The sequence below is a fragment of the Passer domesticus genome, chromosome 8 (assembly GCF_036417665.1).
Source record: "Passer domesticus isolate bPasDom1 chromosome 8, bPasDom1.hap1, whole genome shotgun sequence".
Classification (NCBI taxonomy): Eukaryota; Metazoa; Chordata; class Aves; order Passeriformes; family Passeridae; genus Passer; species Passer domesticus.
In genome coordinates this window covers 1,378,079-1,399,939 of record NC_087481.1, presented here as the reverse complement: position 1 = coordinate 1,399,939, position 21,861 = coordinate 1,378,079, and the positions used below count along the sequence as shown (strand labels likewise).

The 21,861-nt window shown below is 52.1% G+C and overlaps 1 pseudogene; it reads left to right on the top strand.

Annotated features, from left to right (window-relative positions):
* Positions 1-21,861, top strand: part of LOC135306046 (zinc finger protein 420-like) — a 124,888-nt pseudogene that overhangs the window by 13,940 nt on the left and 89,087 nt on the right.

Here is a 21,861-nt window from a genome sequence, read left to right as displayed (position 1 = left end):
CAGAGCCCCAAGGCTGCTGTGGGCAGCACGGCACAGGGGCCGTTCCCAGCCGCAATGCTCCTGGCCTGGGCTGGGCCTGCACAGGGGCTGGGCCACCATGGCTGGGCCAGCACAGGGCCACCAAGGGGCCACGCACCCACTGCCGGGGCTGACAGCAAGGCCAGGCACACACAAGCAATTGCTGAGCATGGCCTGCGCTGGCCAGGGCTGACTGTGCCACAGGCAGAGCTCAGCTGCCCTTGGGGGCTGCAGGAACAGTCAGGAGCCCAAAGAGCCTCCATGGCTGTGCTGGAGACCCAGGCTGGAGCAGGGAAATGCAGGGCTGCTGCGGCATGGGGAGGGCATTGAATTCCAGCACACACCTCAGCTCTCTGATGATCCCGGCACCATGCTGGGCCCTGTTTCAGACTGGAGCAGAGCAGATGTTGATGGCACAGGAGCCCTGTGGGGCTGTCAGGGACAATCTGCAGCTTGCAAGGTTCTCTGCTCTCCCTCAGGTGCTCTTGGAGGGATGCAATCCCAGCTGGACACCTCAGGGCACAAGTGGCACTGCCTGTTTATGGGCACACAGCTGATGTCTGCCTGGAAAGGGGCACAGGTTTTAATATTTGTACATTTCATAATATACAAGGAAATCTTTATTATCTGGGTCATTTGAGTACTTTTAAGAAATGGCCAAGTTTTCCCACCAGGAGCAGAAATTTCCTGATTCTACTAGATTCTTCTACTTATGGCAAGTGGAGAAATACGGATCTTCCCCTCTATCTTTGCCATGAACATCATTCACTCTAATATTTCATGACCCCCTCCTTTACGTGTTTCCAGCTCTCCTTTTGAAATGGCCATGTCTAAGGACATCTCTTCATTTAGAGCAGCTGGATCCTTGTCCTTCACATTGCTCCCAGAAGTCTTCCTCCAGATGCTCTCTGCTGATTCCAATGTATCGTCCTTGATTGGCTTCATGATTTGAGCATCAGGGAATTGCCCAATCTTTCAGAAGTTTAAATACCTCCTTAGTCAGCATCTTAGTTGGAGTTTTATCTTTTCTATCACCTCTTTTTATGTCTTTGTCTAAAATCCTTCCTGTATGGCAATCCCTTGTGGATGGTGCACATGTCAGATGTTGCTGGGATGTCACAAGAAACTGAATGAAGGCTTTTGATGTTTATTAAATTTTATCATGTTCACATTTTTTGTTTTCCATGAAGAGAAACCTTCCTGTGCCTCTAGTCTCACCAGTTCCTGGTCCCTCAAAGGACACAAACCTGATGTGCTGGGGAAATGTGGCAGAAATGCTGCTCTCGGAGGGGTTTGAGTGCCTTGGATAGCTGAGTCAGTCAGGCCTGTAAGAAAGGTTAAGTCACAAGGTCTAAGTGACATTAAATGCTGCTAAGAGTTGTTCTTTTGCTAAGTTGTTATGTTTAATATGCTATAAGCTAAGCTGAACATCATTAAGTGTTATTCCTCTATTAAATTGAAAAATCATAGGTTATAATTTAGGTTAAATACTGTTAAGCTCTGTTCTTTTGCTAAATTGTGAAGCTGAAGTTATCACTTAAGGTTGAGGCACAAGTCCTGTTACGTTTGAGCTCTGTTACACTTTTAGGCCGTATTCCTTTTACCATTGCCCTCACTGTCCTTGTGTCACACACAGAGTCAGGGACAGTTCTCAGTTCATCTCTGGTTCGATTGCCTGGATTTTGTTTGGTTTTTTTGTTGCTTTGTTTCTTTGGTGTGCCTGAAGTGTCCAGTCAACAATGTGTCTTGCCAAGGAAGTTTGTGGTGCTGTCCCTTAATATTAAATCTGGTTGTTGCTGCTCCCTTGCTGGGGATATTTTCAGCGCTCTCAAACCCTCATTCAGAACAGGGTGAAGGAGCCCTGGCCCAGGCTCTGGCCCTGGGGGACACAGGGATGCTGCCGGGGGGTCCCTGTCCCCCTGTCCCACCCCACAAGGCCCCGGCCCCCCGTCCCCGTGTCAGGCACTGGGGTCGATCTCGTGGAACATCCTCTGGGGGAGGCTGCAGCAGCGGGAGCGGGGGGACCCGGGGGGACAGGGGACCCCGCTGTGCACGAGCAGCGTTGGACTGCTCTGGGGGAACTGTGAGGGGGGCTGGGGCAGAGTGACCTCCCCAGTGACCTCACACAGCCCCTGTGACATCACACAGCTCTTCTGATGTCACAGAGCCGTCTCTGTGATGCCACAGCCACCCTGTGATGTCACAAAGCCTCCTAATAATGCCACAGCCCACTATTGGATGTCACAGAGCACCTTTGTGATATCACAGTGCCAATGCTGTGATGTCACCCTGTGATATCATACAGCTGTGCTGTGACATCTCAGAAGACTCTGTGATGTCACAATGTCACCATGTGATGCCACTGTCTGTTTTGTGATGTCACAGCCTGCTCTATGATGTTACTCAGTCACCCAGTGATGCCACAACCCGCACTCTGATGTCACAGAACCACCCTCCATAATGGGAGGATCTGCTCTGTGGCCTCACATCCTACTCTATGATGTCACAGACAGATCTATGATGTCACAACACCCTCAGTGATGTCACAAAAACCTCTCTGTTATGTCATGCTGCCACTCTCTAATGTCACAGCACACACTTTGACCTCAGTCTCCTCTATGATGTCATACAGCCATGCCATGATGTCACAGCCTGCTCTGTGTTGTCACACAGTCTCCTCTATGATGCTGTAGCTGCTCAGTGACCTCACACAACAAACTCTGTGATGTCATAGCCCAACCTGTGACCTCACACAGCCCACTCTGTGCTGTCACACAGCCCCTTGCTGACATCACAGCTGCTCTGTGCCTCTAGGACACAGCCACAGAGGTGCCGCTGTGACACAGCCCCCTCTGGGACATCCCCCAGCCCCTGCCAGTGCTGAGCCCCTGTCAGCTCTGGCTGTGCCCTGCTGGTGTCCCTGAGCTGCCCTGGCAGTGCCCCAGCCCTGCTGGGCTGTGCACAGGAGCTGCTCCTGGCCAGAGCTGTCTCTCTGCAGCGCTGCCCTTGCCAGGAGCTGCCTCTGGGCAAGGAGCCTGGCCCAGCTCAGCAGCACAGACACAGCACCAGGAGTTTAATGACCCTCTGGGGCTTTGGTGCTCTTTGCATCAGACTCAGTCCCTCAGAGTGTGCTCAAAAACTTCTCAGGGACTCAAAAGGGAGTGAAACACTGAAGTTTCTCATACTTAAAATAGATCCTTTTGAGGGACAGGACTGGAAAAGTATCCCCATGTTCCAGGTAAAGCAGAACACTGGAGGCAGTGATGACAGGTGGGGACAAGTGAGGGAAAGGTGTTTCTGGTGCTGAGCAAACCTGCACCTCTGTCCCTGCAGGCTGTCGTCATCTCCCGCCTGCCCCACCTGGCTGGCCCCTTCCTTTGCTGACAGCTCTGCCTCCTGCCTGCCTCTGCCTGCCCACACAAAGCTTTGGGCTGCTCCAGGCTTCTCCTGGGGGATGCGTTGCACCACAGCCCTGCCCTGGCAGGGATATTCCTTTCTCCTGGTGTCCACTTCGGGCCTCCTCAGCTGCCCTTGCTGCCATTATATTTCTCAGGATCATTTAAATATGAAGCTCCAGCCTCTCTGAAACCACCCTTCAATCCCTCTCAGGCTATTCCTGTTCTGTCCTCAGTCTCCACACCACTGAGCCCAGAGCCATCAGCCTCTCCCTGCTGGTTATGTGATGACGCCTCCAAACCTCATCTTGGGAGATTTTTGGGTCCTCTCCAAGATGTGTGAAAATGGAAAAATAGTGGTCAAAGTTACGTTCTCCCAAATCTTGCAGTAAAAGAACAAGGGTCAATATCTCTAAACCGAATGAGGGTGGATTTACATTTGTTAGAAAGAGGAAATATTTTACAGTTATGAGAGAGGCAGGAAACTGCAACTGCTTTTCCAGATAAGTGAATGCCCCATCCCAGGAATTGCCCATGAGCAGGAGCTTTGTGCAACCTGACCCAGTGAAACCCTCTTATCCCCAAGAACAGAATTCCTGTTGTGTGGGTTCTCTGATGTGCTGGGTGCCCTCACAACGCTTCTGGCCAGAATGTCTGCTGAGGGCAGCCAGGCTGCTGCAGGGCAGGGACCTCACAGCCATCACCATGGCAGCCCTGTCCCCTGGGCCTGGCTCTCCCCTTTCCTCTGCTCTTCCCTTGTCTCGGCTGGCATGAAGAGTTTTGTCATTCATATCTTGTGCCCAAGTTGCAGGGGCCAATGGCTTCCCAGGCAGGCTCCTGGAGCAGAAGTGGCTTTTCAGAGCCCAGGCAGAAATGAGCCCTGAGGCAGCAGCTCTGCAGTGCTGGCCACCAGGCCGGGCTGCCAAGGGAGGCTTCTGGCCATGGCCTGCAAGCAGCTGCTGCTGCCAAGGTGCCTTTGGTGCCTCAGGCTCTGCCTGGCACAGCTCCCAGCACGGCACTCTGCCCTTGTGCCCGAGCCCTTCCCTGTGCTGGGGCTGGCCTGGGGCTTTTCCTGCAGCGGGACCTGCCCTGCTCCTGGCACAGGAAAGGCAGTTCCTGCTGGAGCAGGAGGCTCTGCCTGCAATGGGCTCCAACAGCTCCAGCCAGGCCCTGTTTGCAAAGCCCCCAGTGGGAAATGAAGGAGGGGGTCATGCTGCTTTTGGGGTGAATAAAGTTGAAACCAGCCTGACTCCTCCATCTCAAAGTTCCACATTCTCAGAGGGAGCTGGAGCTGCGGCAGAGCTGGAAAAATGCCCAGAGAAAGGAACAACCAAGGGACAGCACTGAGAGCTTCTGCAGAGCTGCCAAGATGGACAAGCCTGGGCACATCTGACTGACAGGGCAGCACTTCAGACTAGAAAAGCCCCGTCCCAAATTTTAACAGCAGCATCTCCTGACATTTCCCTTCTTGCGGAGTGTGGTGATTCCTCCCTGCAGTGGAGACACTGCTCAAGGTCACAGCTCCAGGCTGAGCCAAAGGACTCAGTCCCACCATCCTTGTTCTGCTTAATTACTAGTTTTGCTTTAATAAAATTGCTTTGAAATCACTGCCTAGTGCTCTATACAATATAATATGTTACAGCTCTTATACCTTAGAATAAATATTTCTGATTATTTTGAAGATAATTGTTTCTAATCATTACCATTATAGAATATATATATAAATACCTCCAGCTTGCCAGCCTTAATTCTGTGTGACAAATTCTATAAAGGTCTAATTCCACCTTTATAATTCTTTACATAAAAATTCTTGAAAAGTCTAGGGCTGGGGTTGGAACCAGCTGTTCTAAGGCTCCTCTCACACCAGGGATTTACAAATCCTGGAGGTCCTTGAGGGTATTTGGGAAACTGTGGGGCCTATTGGGGCTCCTTTCTGCACTTCGAGACCCAACAGGAGCCTCTGTAATAAACTTTGCCTGCAGCTCCCACTCTGCCAGGAACCTCTGTGAATGGGACATCCCAGCTCTTTGGCAGCCTGGGGACTCCTGGGATTTCACCATGGAATGGCTGTGACTGCCTCTGACCACAGGGCTCTTTACCAACCCCAGAAACCCCTGGGAGGTGTCCATAGAGCCCCTGTCTCTGCCTGTGACCTTCCAGCTCTTGAACAGCCTGGAGACTTTTGGAAAGTCCCCATGGAACCCCTCTGAGGGCCTGTGACAAATCTGATCCTTAGCAGGCAACCATCACCAGGACCCTGTTGCTATGGGTAATGGGATCCCAGATCCACAGAACTGGCTCAGCTGGGAGGGACCCATCAGGATCCTGGAGTCCAGCTGCTGGCCCTGCACAGGACACCCCAACAATGCCAGCCTGGGCCTGGCAGCGCTGGCCAAACACTGCTGGAGCTCAGAGAGCCCTGGAGCTGGGACCCTTCCCTGGGGAGCCTGGGCAGTGCCCCAGCAGCCTCTGGGCAAAAACCTTTTCCTGAGATCCAACCTGAGCCTGCCCTGACTCAGCGGCAGCCATTCCCTCCAGTGCTGTCCCTGGGCACCAGAGGGAAAACCAGGGGTCACACCAGGGCTGAGAGGGACAGAGACCCCCACGGCCTCCCCAGGGATGAGAAGGTCGGAGAGTCCCCCCAACCCCGAGCACCCTCAGTGGTGAGAGGGACGCAGAGCCCCTGGTCCCCAGCCCTGCACAAGCATTCCCTGAGGCCAGCGGGATGGAGACCCCTGAGGCGAGGGGACAGAGAATGCCCTGAGCACCCCATTGGCATGGGGCTGAGAGGGACGGAGAGCCCCCAGGCATTCCCTGGGGTGAGAATGATGGAGACGCCCTGGGGAATGGCCTGGGGTGACAGGGACAGGGACACCCCCTGGGGGACAGGGACACCCCCTCAAGAACGGCCTGGGGTGAGAGGGACAACCCCCCCCAAGCCCTTCCCAAGCATCCCCCAGGGTGAGAGGCACAGAGACCCTTCCAGCATCCCCTGACCACTGGACAAAATAAACTTGGCAGAAATCAAACTTCAATCTGCATAAATCACTTTGAGGAAGATTTGATTTTCTCACAAGTCACATGTGAGGAAAATACAAATAAATCCCAAACATTAATAAACCAACAACAGAAGCAATTCTGTGTCAATTCCAAATTTCATCGCTTCCTGCACAGCTCCAGCTCAGCTGCTGGAAGATTCTGATAAAAAAAAAAAAAAAAAAAAAAAAAAAAAAAAAAAAAAAAAGTGAAAATTTGACCCAATACAGATTATTGAAAGGAAGGAAAAAATCTGTGTGGCTGTGACAAAGGTGACAGGAACACAGAAAATAATGATTCTCACATTTGGCAAAGTCCCCAAGCCTCAGAATTCTGGAGTTATTTGGGAATTTAGCTACTTGAGCTGGGCTTCTTCTGGGACGTTTAGTAGCCTTGTGTTCCTCAACCTGAATGAACCTTGTCAGCCTCAATGGTAACATTTGCTCACTTTCCTCCAGTGATTTAACAAACATTTCATGGAAAGACAACAAAATATTTTCTTTACACTGGCCACCCACAACAGCCATTTTCCTCATCAGTTCTCCTACAAGTCGTTCAGAGGAATTTGCATCCAAGTTTCCAAGAGTTCCTCTGGAAAGAAACAGCCCTCCTCCCGCAGAGGAGGGAACCATGCTGCTGACAAAGGCACTTGGGGTCAGACAACACTGCCTAAACGCACTGTGCCAAAATATTGTACACAATCTGGTTAAGAAAATTGTTAGAGAGATGCCTCTGCCCCAATTAAGGTGCTAACGAGACCAAATGCAAAGTGGATTTTATTGAACAGTAAATGTGAGGTAGAGAGAGATGGAATAAAAGAGAAAAAATGGGGGAGGGCAAGAGAGTGACAGGGACAGAGACCTCCCCTGGGGTGCAGCAAGTGTGACATTGTCCCCTGTGTGCATGGCCTTCCCGGGGTGGCGGTTTTACACCTGAGCCAGTTTGGGTAAGGGGGATGGTGTTCACCCCCGCAGCAGGGATTACCCCACTGTTTCAGGTTGCAGTGCAAGATATAACCAAATGCATGTTTTCCATCACCATCTTCACAAACTGTTATAAACAGACAGGGCAGTGTTCTTTATCTCTTCCATGACTCAGCCCTGATAACACCCTCCAGGGGCTATCTTCTGTGAATGGGCCATTGAGTGTCCCTGCAGGACTGGTAAAATGACATCATCCCATTGTGGGATGCTCCGCCCAGGGGAAGGAGCCAACCGTTCCTACCTGGATATAAGCTGAGACTTGTGACACCAGGAGCACCTTGGCTACTGTATTCCCAGAGGACAAGAGCTCCATCACCAGCACTCGACCGTCAGAGGAAGACCAGACCCTTCTCCAGGATCACTGCTTTGACAGAATCACGATCATCACTGCAACAGGACTGCAACCACCATTTAATGGGACTGCTACCACCACCCTGACCAACAGGGTGGCAGGTTATATCCTGACTGTGTCAGTTTAAGGCAGTGTTTCTGTATCATTGCCTTGATCTTAATTTTCTTCTTAAATTGTAATTCTGGCTTAGACTCTCCTCCTGGTTTGCCCTCAAACCTGTACAAAACTCAATGCACTCATCTCTTGTTTTCCTCCCAAACCAGAATTTCCCATCCCCAAACCACTGCCAGATGGAGAAGAAGGCTGCGAGGAAGAGGAAGATGTCCCAGGACCATCAGGTAGGTAAGAAGGAAGTCAGTGTCTCTTTCTCCCTCTCTCCTGCTCCATCTCCCAGCTCAGCATGGCCCGTAGCTGCAGGACAACCCCTCTGCCTTGGCCATCCTGCTGCGGATGCACTGGAGGTATCTCGTTCCCTTTCTCTCTGGCATGGAGGCAAAGCCCATCCACTCCTTGTCCTTTGTCCCCCAGACAAGAAGCTGAGGACGGAGACCAGAGAGGATGAATCTCCACGGCAGAACCTCATGGAAGAAGCTGTTTTGAAGGACTCCATGGCACAGGAATCGAACAGGGAGGTAAAGCCCAAGAGATCCCACAGGATGAGGGCCTGGAAACCCAGCCCAGGGTGCTCTGAGGAGGAAAGACCCACCCTGTGCCAGGAAGGTGGACAGAGCTTCAGCCAGGGATCAGAGCTGGTGGTCCATGAGCAGCTTCATGATGGGGAGAAGCCCCACAAGTGCTTGGAGTGCGGGAAGAGCTTCAGGCAGAGCAGCAATCTTGTCCGCCACCAGATGATCCACACCGGGGAATGGGCCTATGAGTGTGGGGAGTGTGGGAAGGGCTTCAGCTACAGCTCAGAACTCGTCAGGCACCAACGCATCCACACTGGGGAGAGGCCCTATGAGTGTCCTGACTGTGGGAAGAGGTTTCACACCAGCTCCAATCTCCTCCTGCATGAGCGGATTCACACGGATGAGAGGCCCTTCCGCTGCCCCGACTGCGGGAAGGGCTTCAACCGCAACTCCCACCTCGTCAGGCACCGGCGCATCCACACTGGGGAGAGGCCCTATGAGTGTCCCCAGTGTGGGAAGAGCTTCACCCAGAGCTCGCACTTGACGAGACACCAACGGAGGCATCGTTAAGAGAAGCCCTGCAAATGCCCCAACTGCAAGGAGACCTTCGTGCCTGGCTCCAGCTTCATACCCAACTGGAGGACCCACGTTGGGAAGAGACCTGTGATCCATGCTGGGAAGACACCTGTCCCTTCTCCTGCCCCTGCCAATGACATGACAGGGGATCGATGAACATGAGATTCTGGCCAGGGCCGTGTCATTATATCCACTCCCTCCTCAGGTCATTGCCGGGGCAGGAAAAGGGTCTCTTTCTCTCTCCCTGAGGAGAAGGGTGTCCTTTGCAGGCAGGTGGAAATATGTGGCCAGGATGACACAGTGAGTTGTGTTTTGGTTTTCCCTGTAAATAGTTTTTCTTTTCCCTTTTGTTAGCAGTATTGTTTCTGTTCTTGTTTGTTCTTTATCTCGTTGCTCTTCCCAATAAATTTTTCTTATCCCAGGCCAGGATCTATTCCTTTTGTGCATTCTATGGGAGGCAGAAGGGCAGCAAGCAGCAGCATTGTTTTAGCCGGAGCAGGAATCTGAGGAATCTCATTCCTAAACCCCAGCCCTTGGAAACCGAGCATCCCAGCTGGTCCCAGCCCTGCTGGCCATGGCAACAGCCTTGGGAGCGGGTCCCTGGCTGGGGCTGTGGGAACCTCTTCCCTCTGGTGCCCAGGGACAGGACTGGAGGGAACGGCTGCCGCTGAGTCAGGACAGGCTCAGGTTGGATGTCAGGAAAAGGTTTTTGCCCAGAGGCTGCTGGGGCACTGCCCAGGCTCCCCAGGGAAGGCTCCCAGCTCCAGGGCTCTCTGAGCTCCAGCAGCGTTTGGCCAGCGCTGCCAGGCCCAGGCTGGCATTGTTGGGGTGTCCTGTGCAGGGCCAGCAGTTGGACTCCAGAATTCTGATGGGTCCCTCCTAGCTCAGCCAATTCTGTGGATATGGGATCCCATGACCCTGGGGATGGGGCTGCCAATGGTTGTCATGGCAACCACCCCTGGCATGGGGTCTGCATGGAGCTGCCAAGGGACTGAGCATGGCAACAGGGGGCTGGGGATGGTTGCCATGGAAACTGACCATAGTAACAGGGTCTTGGTGATGGTTGCCATGGAAACTGACCATAGCAACAGGGGGCTGGGGGTGGTTGCCTGCTAAGGATCAGATTTGTCACAGGCCCTCAGAGGGGTTCCATGGGGACTTTCCAAAAGTCCCCAGGCTGTTCAAGAGCTGGAAGGTCACAGGCAGAGACAGGGGCTCCATGGACTCCTCCCAGGGGTTTCTGGGGATAGTAAAGAGCCCTGTGCTCAGAGGCAGTCACAGCCATTCCATGGTGACATCCCAGGGCACCTTGGGCTGCAAAGGCACCGATCTGTCACAGGCACTCACGGGGGCTCCATGGTGACATCCCAGGAGTCCCCAGGCTGCCAAAGAGTCGGGATGTCCCAGACACTCACAGGGGTTCCTGTCATGGACACAGTGGGAGCTTCAGGCAAAGTTTATTAGAGAAGTTCCTTTTAGGACACAACATGCAGAGAGGATCCCCAATAGCCCTCATAGATTCCCAAATGTCATCACTGATTCAGAGATGACACAGACTCAGACCAGAAAGCTAAGGGCTAAAAGCTGCCTATTTATTCAATCCTCTTCTTTCATACCTTGATTTGCTACAAGTGGACCTCATTGGTCATTTAATCAACACATTTCACATGATTGGCTAATTAAGACAACACCCTTCATTAAACATCTTTATGGAAAAAAAATCTTATTACAAATACCATCTATGGACAGTTTACAATTCTTTCTCTCCAGCTCCCTAAATGTTCCCAGACCAATTAATGGGAAACCTTATCTTGTTTTCTCCGTCTCTGACCAGAGTGCCATATCCACACCCAAATTCCCCCAAGGACCTCCAGGCTTTCGAAATTCTTTCTGTGAGAACAGCATTGGAGGAGCTGGTTCCAATGTCATCTCCAGACTTTTCAAGCCTTCACGTGTAAAGAATTATCAAAGTGGAATTAAGCCTTTTTAGAATTTGTCCCACAGGATTAAGGATAGCAAACCAAAGATATTTATATAAGTATCTACTATGGTAATGATGAGACAAAATGATCTTAATCAGAAATTTTTACACCAAGATACAAGAGTAACATATTAATTTATATAGACCACTCGGAAGTGATTTCAAAGCAACTGTATTAAAACAAAACCAGTAATTAAACAGAGATGGATGTCTCTCCCCCAGACCAATGATCATGGGCATATCTCTTTGGTGTAGCCTTGAGGAGTGACCTTGAGGGGTGCCCCCACTGCAGGGAGGAATCTCCACACCCCCCAAGAAGGGAAATGTCAGGAGACGCTGCTGTTAAAATCTGGGACAGGGCTTCTCTAGTCTGAAGTGCTGCCCTGTCAGTCAGATGTGCCCAGGATGGGCCAGCTCAGCAGCTCTGCAGAAGCTCTCAGTGCTGTCCCTTGGTTGTTCCTTTCTCTGGGCATTTTTCCAGCTCTGCCACAGCTTCAGCTCCCTCTGAGGATGTTGAACTTTGGGATGGAGGACTCGGGCTGGTTTCAGTTTTATTCACCCCAAAAGCAGCATGACCCCCCTCCTTCATTTCCCACTGGGGGCTTTGCAAACGGCCTGGCTGGAGTTGTTGGAGCCCATTGCAGGCAGAGCCTCCTGCTCCAGCAGGAACTGCCTTTCCTGTGCCAGGAGCAGGGCAGGTCCCGCTGCAGGAAAAGCCCCAGGCCAGCCCCAGCACAGGGAAGGGCTCGGGCACAAGAGCAGAGTGCCGTGCTGGGAGCTATGCCAGGCAGAGCCTGAGGCACCAAAGGCACCTTGGCAGCAGCAGCTGCTTGCAGGCCATGGCCAGAAGCCTCCCTTGGCAGCCCGGCCTGGTGGCCAGCACTGCAGAGCTGCTGCCTCAGGGCTCATTTCTGCCTGGGCTCTGAAAAGCCACTTCTGCTCCAGGAGCCTGCCTGGGAAGCCATTGGCCCCTGCAACTTGGGCACAAGATATTCATGACAAAACTCTTCATGCCAGCAGAGACAAGGCAGGGGCAGAGGAAAGGGGAGAGGCAGGCCCAGGGCACAGGGCTGCCATGGTGATGGCTGTGAGGTCCCTGCCCCTGCAGCAGCCTGGCTGCCCTCAGCAGACATTCTGGCCAGAAGCTTTGTGAGGGCACCCAGCACACCAGAGAACTCACACAACAGGAATTCTGTCCTTTGGGAGGGGGTTTCACTATGTCAGGTTGCACAAAGCTCCTGAACAGGGACAATTCCTGTGATGGGGCATCCACTTCTCTCAAAAAGCAGTTGCAGTTTTGTGCCACTCTCATCATTTTCTCCTTCCAAAATTGTAAAATATTTTGTTCTTGCAAAAAAAATATAAATCTGCCCTGATTCAATTCGACATAATGACCCTTTTTCTGTCACTGCAAGATTTAGGAGAAAATAACTTTGACCACTATTCTTCCATTTTCACAGACTTTGGAGAGGACCCAAAAATCTCCCAGATGGGTTTGGGGGTCTCATCACATAACCAGTGGGAGGAGGCTACATGCTCTGGGCTCAGTGGGGTGGAGAATGAGGACAGAACAGGAGTAGTCCGGGAGGGATTGAAGGGTGGTTTCAGAGAGGAGTTTTTCTTGTAAAAAGCAGCTAGAGAAAGAAATAATGGCACCAAGGGTGTGGAGTGCCCCTGCCCCATGAGGTAGGGATTCTACCCAGACAGACACCATTGGGCAAGGGGCGTGATTTAAAGAGGATTCTGCCCCTCCACCCTGTGGGGTGTGCCTCTGCAAGCCCAGGAAAAGACACTCCACCCCATCTGGTCAAATAAGGAGTGGCCACAGAACATTTTTCCTTTTCTGTAACCTCGTTGGTTCAAATTCTACTGCAAAGTCCCCGCCACACATTTTTCCATTGGTGGTCCTCCTCCATCCACTCCTTTGCAGTGCCCTGCTCCTTCTGCTATTGGACCCCGACCCTAAACTCCACCCCTACCCTGTCATATAAAACCCGTGACAAGCCACCACCTCCTCTCCCCCTTCATTTCTTGTCTTGGTACCTGGCACAATAAAGGATCCTGTGCTTTTCTAAACCAAGACCCATCCTGTTGCCTTCCTTTCCCTGCTGGTCATCGATGCCTGCCTGAGGTCTGAGACTCTGGGGTCTGGGGGAGTCGTTTTGCTGCTTACTGCAGTGGAACACAACACAAGGGCAGCTGGGGAGGCCCAGACATGAAGCAAAAGGAATTTCCTCTCCCAGGGCAGGGCTGTGGTGCAGAAGGAGCCTGGAGCAGCCCAAGGCTTTGTGTGGGCAGGCAGAGGCAGGCAGGAGGCAGAGCTGTCAGCAAAGGAAGGGGCCAGCCAGGTGGGGCAGCCGGGGGATGACGACAGCCTGCAGGGACAGAGGCACAGGGCAGGGACACCGTAGGACAGCCTGGGCTGCACAGGGCACAGGGATGGGCAGCAGCTGCAAGGCCCTGACAGAGCCAACTTGGGCAGCACTTTGGCCATGGCAGACATAAAGAGCACCAAAGCCCCAGAGGGTCATTAAAATCCTGCTGCTGTGTCTGTGCTGCTGAGCTGGGCCGGGCTCCTGGCCCAGAGGCAGCTCCTGGCAAGGGCAGCGCTGCAGAGAGACAGCTCTGGCCAAGAGCAGCTCCTGTGCACAGCCCAGCAGGGCTGGGGCACTGCCAGGGCAGCTCAGGGACACCAGCAGGGCACAGACAGAGCTGACAGGGGCTCAGCACTGGCAGGGGCTGGGGGATGTCCCAGGGGGGGCTGTGTCACAGCGGCACCTCTGTGGCTGTGTCATAGCAAGGGGCTGTGTGACAGCACAGAGTGGGCTGTGTGAGGTCACAGGTTGGGCTATGACATCACAGAGTTTGTTGTGTGAGGTCATCGAGCAACTACAGCATCATAGAGGGGATTCTGTGCCATCACAGAGCAGGCTGTGACATCATGACATCGCTGTAGGATATCATAGCTGTAAGGTCACAGTGTGTGCTGTGACACTACAGAGTAGCAGTATGGTATCACAGAGAGGGTTTTGTTCCATCACTGAGGGTGTTGTGACATCACAGAGCTGTCTGTAATGTCATAGAGTAGGGTGTGAGGCCATCGAGTAGCCTCTGCCATCATGGAAGGTGGCTGTGTCACATCAGAAAGTGGGTTGTGACATCACTGGGCAACTGAGTAACATCATAGAGCCAGCGGTGACATCACAGAACAGACTGTGATATCACAGAGCAGTTGTGCGTGTCATCACTGAGTTGTCTGTGACATCATAGAGTAGGCTCTGTGACATCACAGGCTGGACATCATAGAATGGATTCTGCCATCACAAGGTATCTGTGTGACATCACAGAGGGGATGTGACATCATAGAATGGCTGTGTGACATCCCAGGGTAGGATGTGTAATATCACAAGATTAACTGTGACATCATAATGAGGGCTGTGACATCATAATGAGGGCTGTGGCATCACAAAGGGGCTGTGCGTCATCACAGGGGCTGTGTGAGGTCACTGGGGAGGTCACTCTGCCTCAGCCCCCCTCACAGTTCCCCCAGAGCAGTCCAACCCTGCTAGTGCACAGCGGGGTCCCCTGTCCCCCCGGGTCCCCCCGCCCCCGGCGCCGCAGCCTCCCCCAGAGGATATTCCACGAGATCGACCCCAGAGCCTGACACGGGGAGAGGGGGCCGGGGCCCTGGGGGTGGGACAGGGGGACAGGGATCCCCCAGCAGCGTCTCTGTGTCCCCCAGGGCCAGAGCCTGGGCCAGGGCTCCTTCACCCTGTTACAAATGAGGGCTTGAGAGCACTGAAAAAATCCTCGGCAAGGGATCAGCAAAAACCAGATTTAATATTAAGCAACGGCACCACATGGCATGGTTCCTTGGAAAGAGTGACTTTGCTCCTGACTGGACACTTCAGGCACATCAAGGAAACAAAGCAACAACAAAACCAAATCAAATTCAGGCAGTCAAACCAGAAATGAACCATGAACAGTCCCTGTGTGTGTGCGCGTGTGTGTGTGCATGACATAAGGACAATGAGGGCAAGGATAAAAGGAATACAGCCTAAAAGCTGAACAGAGCTCAAAGTTAACAGGACTTAACTTATAACTTAACCTTAACTGATACCTTACACATCAGAGTTTAGCAAAAGAACAGCACATAACAGTATTTAACCTAACTTACAATGGCTTATAGGTCATTATAAGTTAGTTTAAATATGACTTAGTAACTTAACAGAGGAATAACACTTAATAATATTTAACTTAGCTTATAACTTAAACTTAGCAACTTAGCAAAAGAACAACACTTAGCAGCATTTAACTTAGCTTAGACCTCGTGACTTAACCTGACTTACAGGCCTGACTGACTCAGCTATCCAAGGCACTCCAACCCCTCCGAGAGCAGCATTTCTGCCACATTTCCCCAGCACAGGCACTCCTGCGTGCACACAGACACAAAGAGTCAGTGCAAGGCACCTGTGAGAAATTCCCCTGAGAGCAGGAAATGCTCCCTGTGGATGCTTTGGCATCTCCCCAGAGGGTGAAGGGTTGAGCCTGGAGGAGTGGGGGGATCGGCCCAGGCTCCCTCATTGTTCAGAATCCCCGAGTGCAGCAAACAGGAGAGTTCCCAGCTGGGAGAGGCTCCACTCAGAGGGAGTCGCTGGCCCAGGAGAGCTCCAAGGGGCTCCTTTTGCAGCGCTGTTTGTAGGGCCCCAAGAGAGGGGCTGCAGTCACAGCAATGGTTCATCCTGGCCGCACTTGGCATCAACAGCTTTCTTTGGCACTGTGAGAACAGGGATGTTGTGCCACCGAGGGAACAAAACCAGTTCCCAGGGCTGCTCCTCCAGCAACCAGGAGCTGGTTGGGCAGCAGCAGAGCCTGGAGCAGACAGTGTTTGTGCTGAGCTGCAGAGGAGCTGAGCCCAGGGGCTGTTGGCCAAGGCCGAGGCCCAAGGAGCATTTCTGAGCTGGCAGGGCGGCCTGAGAAGGGGAGGGGGGAATGCAGCAGCACAGGGCCCATGGAGCCAAGGGACCATGGTGACACTGTGGGGCCCTGTGAGACCAAGGGACCATTGTGACACTGTTGGGCCCTGTGACACCAAGGCACCATTGTGACACTGTGGGGTCTCATGGAATCATGGAGAGCACTGTGACATTGCTGGGACTCATGGCACCAAGAGGACCGTACTGTCGCTCTGTGGCTCCATGGAATGTAGGGATCATTGTGATACTGTGAGGCCCCATCAAAGCAAGGGGCCATTGTGACACCACAGGGCCTCCTGGAACTGTGGAGACCATTATGACACTTTGGGGTGTCATGGAACCATTGGAGGCCATTGTGACTTTGTGAGACTCCATGGAGACATTGCAAGGCGTTATGGCATAATGGAGAGACAATTAAGAGACTTCACAGCCTCGTGGAACCAAGGGGCCATTGTGACATTGAGGCACACCATAGAATTGTGGAGACATTGTGACATTGAGGGGACTCATGGGATCATGGAGACCATTGTGACACTATGAGGGCCCAGGAAATATTCAAAGCATGGAGACACTGTAAGGCCTTATGGAACCAGTGAGACCATTGTGACCCTGGGGGTCCCCACAGAACCAAGAGGACCATTGTGGTATTGTGGGGCCTCGTGAAACCAAGAGGCCTTTGTGACACTGCAGGGCTGCATGGAACCAAAGCTCCAGGGTGACACTGGAGCCTTATGTCATCAGAGGTCCATTGTCACACTGTGGAGATAATGGAGATTATTGTGACGCTTCAAACTCCCAGGATCCAGAGGTCCATGTGACATTGCAGGGCTCATGTAACCAAGGGAACATGGGACAGGTTTGGCTGGTTTGGCCTCACAGGGGCTGCCAGACAGCTGATCTTGGCAGGTTAAGGGTCTCTTCTGAACTGCTTTTCAAATACTGGGGCTCTGTGCTTTCCTTCCTATGGAAAAGAACTGTCCTTCTTCTCCAGGCACCCATGCCCAGAATTGGGATTTCACCTCCAAATTTCCTTATATCCAGGGAATGTTCCCATTGGAATATTGCCAGGACAAGTCTTGCTGGCAGTGATTTCTCATATGTCCCCAAAACACTGGGGAAGGATCTGTGCTTTCTTCCGATGGGAAAGAACTGTCCTGCTTCTCCAGGCACCCATGGCTGAGACTGGGATTCCACCTCCAAAATTCCTAAAATTCAAAGACTGCTCCCAGACAAAATCTGCCATTCCTGACAAGGCTGGATGGCCTTGGACTAGTGAGGCTCTCACCTGCGTTCTAAACACTAGGGCTCTGTGCTTTCCTTCCTATGGAAAAGAACTGTCCTTCTTGTCCAGGTGCCCATGGCCAGAGTTCGGATTTCACCTCCAACATTCCCTACTGTGACAGACTGAAGGAGATTGTTGGCTCAAAACATTTCATTTGAAGCAGAGGAAGGGGCAGGTCCAGCCTTGCCCTGCTCTGCAACCCCAATCCCCCCAGAGCCTCTATCCCAGCCCAGCAGTGTCTGCCAGTCCCTGGCACAGCCCAGGCAATGCTCCACAGCCACCTCTGCAGCCCCCAGCCCAGCTCCTGAATGTCTCCTTGGGAGGTCTGGGCATGTAGAAGAATGAGCCCCTTGAGGGCTGACCCTGTTTGGACAAGCTGCTCCTCACCCCCAGCCTCACCATGTCTGAGATGTGTGGCTCCTCCCTCTGGGCAGAGCACCTCACATTGGGGTGATGTAATTTTTATCAGTCCTGCAGTTACACTCAATGGCCCATTAACAAAAGATATCTCCCTGGAGGGAGGATTGATTTGTTGAAGAGATAAAGAAAACTGCCCAATTAACAGAAAATAACTGCCCTACCTCTGACAGATGGCAAATACAATACACACATTATCTCTCAATCCAGAACAACAGGATTTCAAATTTTGGAATTTAACATTGCTCAAATCTGACAATAATGAAGCTTAACTTTGCTTAGTGTTATCAACCCGGAATTTGGATTAAATTAAACATTACAGAATCAAAAATTTATATCCTTAAAAGTTATACATACAACAAAATTTAACTTATTCTGATGCTATTAATGGAAATAAGGCACTGAAAAAGTTGAACAATCCGCAATTGAAATAACAGTGTGATGGATTTACTGGAGGGATTAAAAGGATGTAATAAGTATGTCATGTTTTTATGTAATTTAGTTTTGAGAGAAGCCCATGGTAGCCAAAAATTTTATGCAAGCATAAATTTACTAAGACCTTTTAAAGTGCAGTTTTCCTGAAAGAAACAATGTGGAATTCAGCAAATTGCCCGGCAAACCAGCAGCTTCTTGAAATTGTATTTAGTGTCATTCCAGATGGTCAATTTACCAGCATTTCTGTTAAAGAACCTCCAGCCAGTGCCGTGGTGGGGGGGCCTGGTGGAGCCGCGCCGGGGGCTCGGGGGAACCGCGCCGGGAGCAGCCGAGCCACGCACCCCAAAGCGCCTGTGGTTCCCCCTCCTGCCCCAGAGCCTGTGAATGTGCCTCCGTGCCAGAGGGAAGGGGCAGGAGATCCCCCAGTGCATCCCCAGCAGGACGGCGTTGGCAGTGGGGTTGTCCTGCAGCCAGGGGCCATGCTGGGCTGGGAGATGGAGCAGGAGAGAGGGGGAAAGGGGCACTGACTTCCTCCTCACCTGCCTGAGTGTCTCAGGGCATCTTTCTCTTCCTTGCAGCCTTCTCCTACATGGGCCAAGGTTTGGTAATGGGAAATCCTGGTTTGGGGAAAAACAAGGGATGAGCACAGTGAGTCTGAAGGTCCTCTGCTCAAGTCCATCTCTAGAAGTCACCTGCTGTCCATAAAAACCTTCAAAAAGCGGAAGTGAATTAAAAAAAAAAGGCACCAGGAGTGTCCCATTTCCAGTCTCATCCCTCTGGGTCTCTGGTGGTGCCTCCTGTCATGGCTGCTGAGGATCCCCGGCCTCCCCAGGGATGAGAAGGTCAGAGCACCCCCCCAGCCCTAAGCACCCTCAGCGGTGAGAGGGACACAGAGCCCCTGGTCCCTAACCCTGCACAAGCATTCCCTGAGGCCAGCAGGATGGAGAGACACCAGAGCAACCACCAGGGCGAGGGGACAGAAACCCCTGAGCATCCCCTGGGCTGAGAGGGACAGAGACTGCCCCAAGCACCCCCTTGGCATGGGGGTGAGCACCCCACTTCCTGGGCTGAGAATAATGGAGACCCACTGGGGAATGGCCTGGGGTGACAGGGACAGGGACAACCCTCCCATGCCCCTCCCAAGCATGGCCCAGGGCGAGAGGCGCAGAGACCCATTGAGCATCCCCTGGGCACTGGACAAAATAAACTTGGCAGGAATTAAATTTAACGCTGCATAAATCACTTGGATGAAGATTTGATTTTTTCACAAGTAACATTAGAGGAGAAAACAAATAAATCCCAAAGATTAATAAACCAACAATAGAAGCAATTCTGTGGCAATTCCAAGTTTCATCGGTTCCTGTACAGCTCCAGCTCAGCTGCTGGCAGGTTCCCAAAAAAGAAAAGTGGAAATGTGGCCCAATACAGATTATTAAAAGGAAGGGAAAGCACTGTGGAGCTGTCATGAGTGTGACAGGGACGAAGAGAATAATGATTCTCACATTTGGCAAAGTCCCCAAGCCTCTGAATTTGGGAGTTATTTGGGAATTTAGCTCCTTGAGCTGGGCACTTCTAGCAGCCTCGTGTTCCTCACCTTGGGGTGAATGAACCTTGTGAGCCTCACTGGTGTCATTTGCTCACATTCCTCCAGTGATTTGATCAAATGTTTCAAAGATGGACAACAATATATTTTCTTTACACTGGCCACCCACAACAGCCATTTTCCTCATCAGTTCTCCCACAAGCTGCTCAGAGGAATTTGCATCCAAGTTTCCAAGAGGTTCTCTGGAAAGAAACAGCTCTCCTCCCACAGAGGAGGGAACCATGCTGTTGTCAAGGTCAGAGAACAGTGCCTGAACTCACTGTGCCAAAATATTGCACACAATCTGGTTAAGAAAATTGTTAGAGATGCCTCTGCCCCAATTAAGGTGCTAACGAGACCAAATGCAAAGTGGATTTTATTGAACAGTCAATGTGAGGTAGGGAGAGATGGAATAAAAGAGAAAAAAGGGAGAGGGCAAGAAAGTGACAGGGACAGAGACTTCCCCTGGGGTGGGGCAAGTGTGACATTGTCCCCTGTGTGTGTGACCTTCTCAGGGTGAGGGTTTTACACCTGAGCCAGTTTGGGTAGGGGGGGTGGTGTTCACCCCCCAAGCAGGGATTACCCTACTGTTTCAGGTTGCAGAGTAAGATGTAACCAAATGCATGTTTTCAATCCCCATCTTCACAAATTGTTATAAACAGGCGGGGCAGTGTTCTTTATCTCTTCCAGGACTCAGCCCTGATAACGCCCTCCAGGGGCTCTCTTCTGTGAATGGGCCATTGAGTGTCCCTGCAGGACTGGTAAAATGACATCATCCCATTGTGGGATGCTCCACCCAGGGGGAGGAGCCAACCATTCCTACCTGGCTATAAGCTGAGGCTTCTGACACCAGCAGCACCTTGGCTACTGCATTTCCAGAGGACAAGACCTCCATCACCAGCACTGGACCTTCAGAGGAGGAACAGACCCTTCTACAGGATCACTGCTTTGACAGAATCACGATCATCGCTGCAACAGGACTGCAGCCACCATTTAATAGGACTGCTACCACCACCCTGACCAACCGGGTGGCAGGTTATATCCTGACTCTGTCAGTTTAAGGCAGTGTTTTTGTATCATTGCCTTGATCTTAATTTTCTTATTAAATTGTAATTCTGGCTTAGACTCTCCTCCTGGTTTGCCCTCAAACCAGTGCAAAACTCAAAGCACTCATCTCTTGTTTTCCTCCCAAAACAGAATTTCCCATCTCAAAAACACTGCCAGATGGAGGATAAGGCTGCGAGGAAGAGGAAGATGTCCCAGGACCACCAGGTAGGTGAGGAGGAAGTCAGTGCCTCTTTTTCTCTCTCGCCTGCTTCATCTCCCATCTCAGCATGGCCCGTAGCTGCAGGACAACCCCTCTGCCTTGGCCATCCTGCTGCGGATGCACTGGAGGTATCTCGTTCCCTTTCTCTCTGGCACGGAGGCAAAGCCCATCCACTCCTTGTCCTTCATCCCCCAGACAAGAAGCTGAGGACAGAGACCGGAGAGGACAAATCTCCACAGCAGAACCTCATGGAAGAAGCAGTTTTGAAGGACTCCATGGCACAGGAATTGAACAGGGAAGTAAAGCCCAAGAGATCCCGCAGGATGAAGGCCTGCAAACCCAGCGCAGGGTGCTCTGAGGAGGAAAGACCCACCCTGTGCCAGGAAGGTGGACAGAGCTTCAGCCAGGGATCAGAGCTGGTGGTCCAGGAGCAGCTTCATGATGGGGAGAAGCCCCACAAGTGCTTGGAGTGTGGGAAGAGCTTCAGGCAGAGCAGCAATCTTGTCCGCCACCAGATGATCCACACTGGGGAATGGGCCTATGAGTGTGGGGAGTGTGGGAAGGGCTTCAGCTACAGCTCAGAACTCGTCAGCCACCAACGCATCCACACTGGGGAGAGGCCCTATGAGTGTCCCCAGTGTCAGAAGAGGTTTCACACCAGCTCCAATCTCCTCCTGCATGAGCGGATTCACACGGATGAGAGGCCCTTCCGCTGCCCTGACTGCGGGAAGGGCTTCAACCGCAACTCCCACCTCATCAGGCACCGGCGCATCCACACTGGGGAGAGGCCCTACGAGTGTGCCCAGTGTGGGAAGAGCTTCATCCAGAACTCTGACTTGACGAGACACCAACAGAGGCATCGTTAAGAGAAGCCCTGCAAATGCCCCAACTGCAAGGAGACCTTCGTGCCTGGCTCCAGCTTCATACCCAGC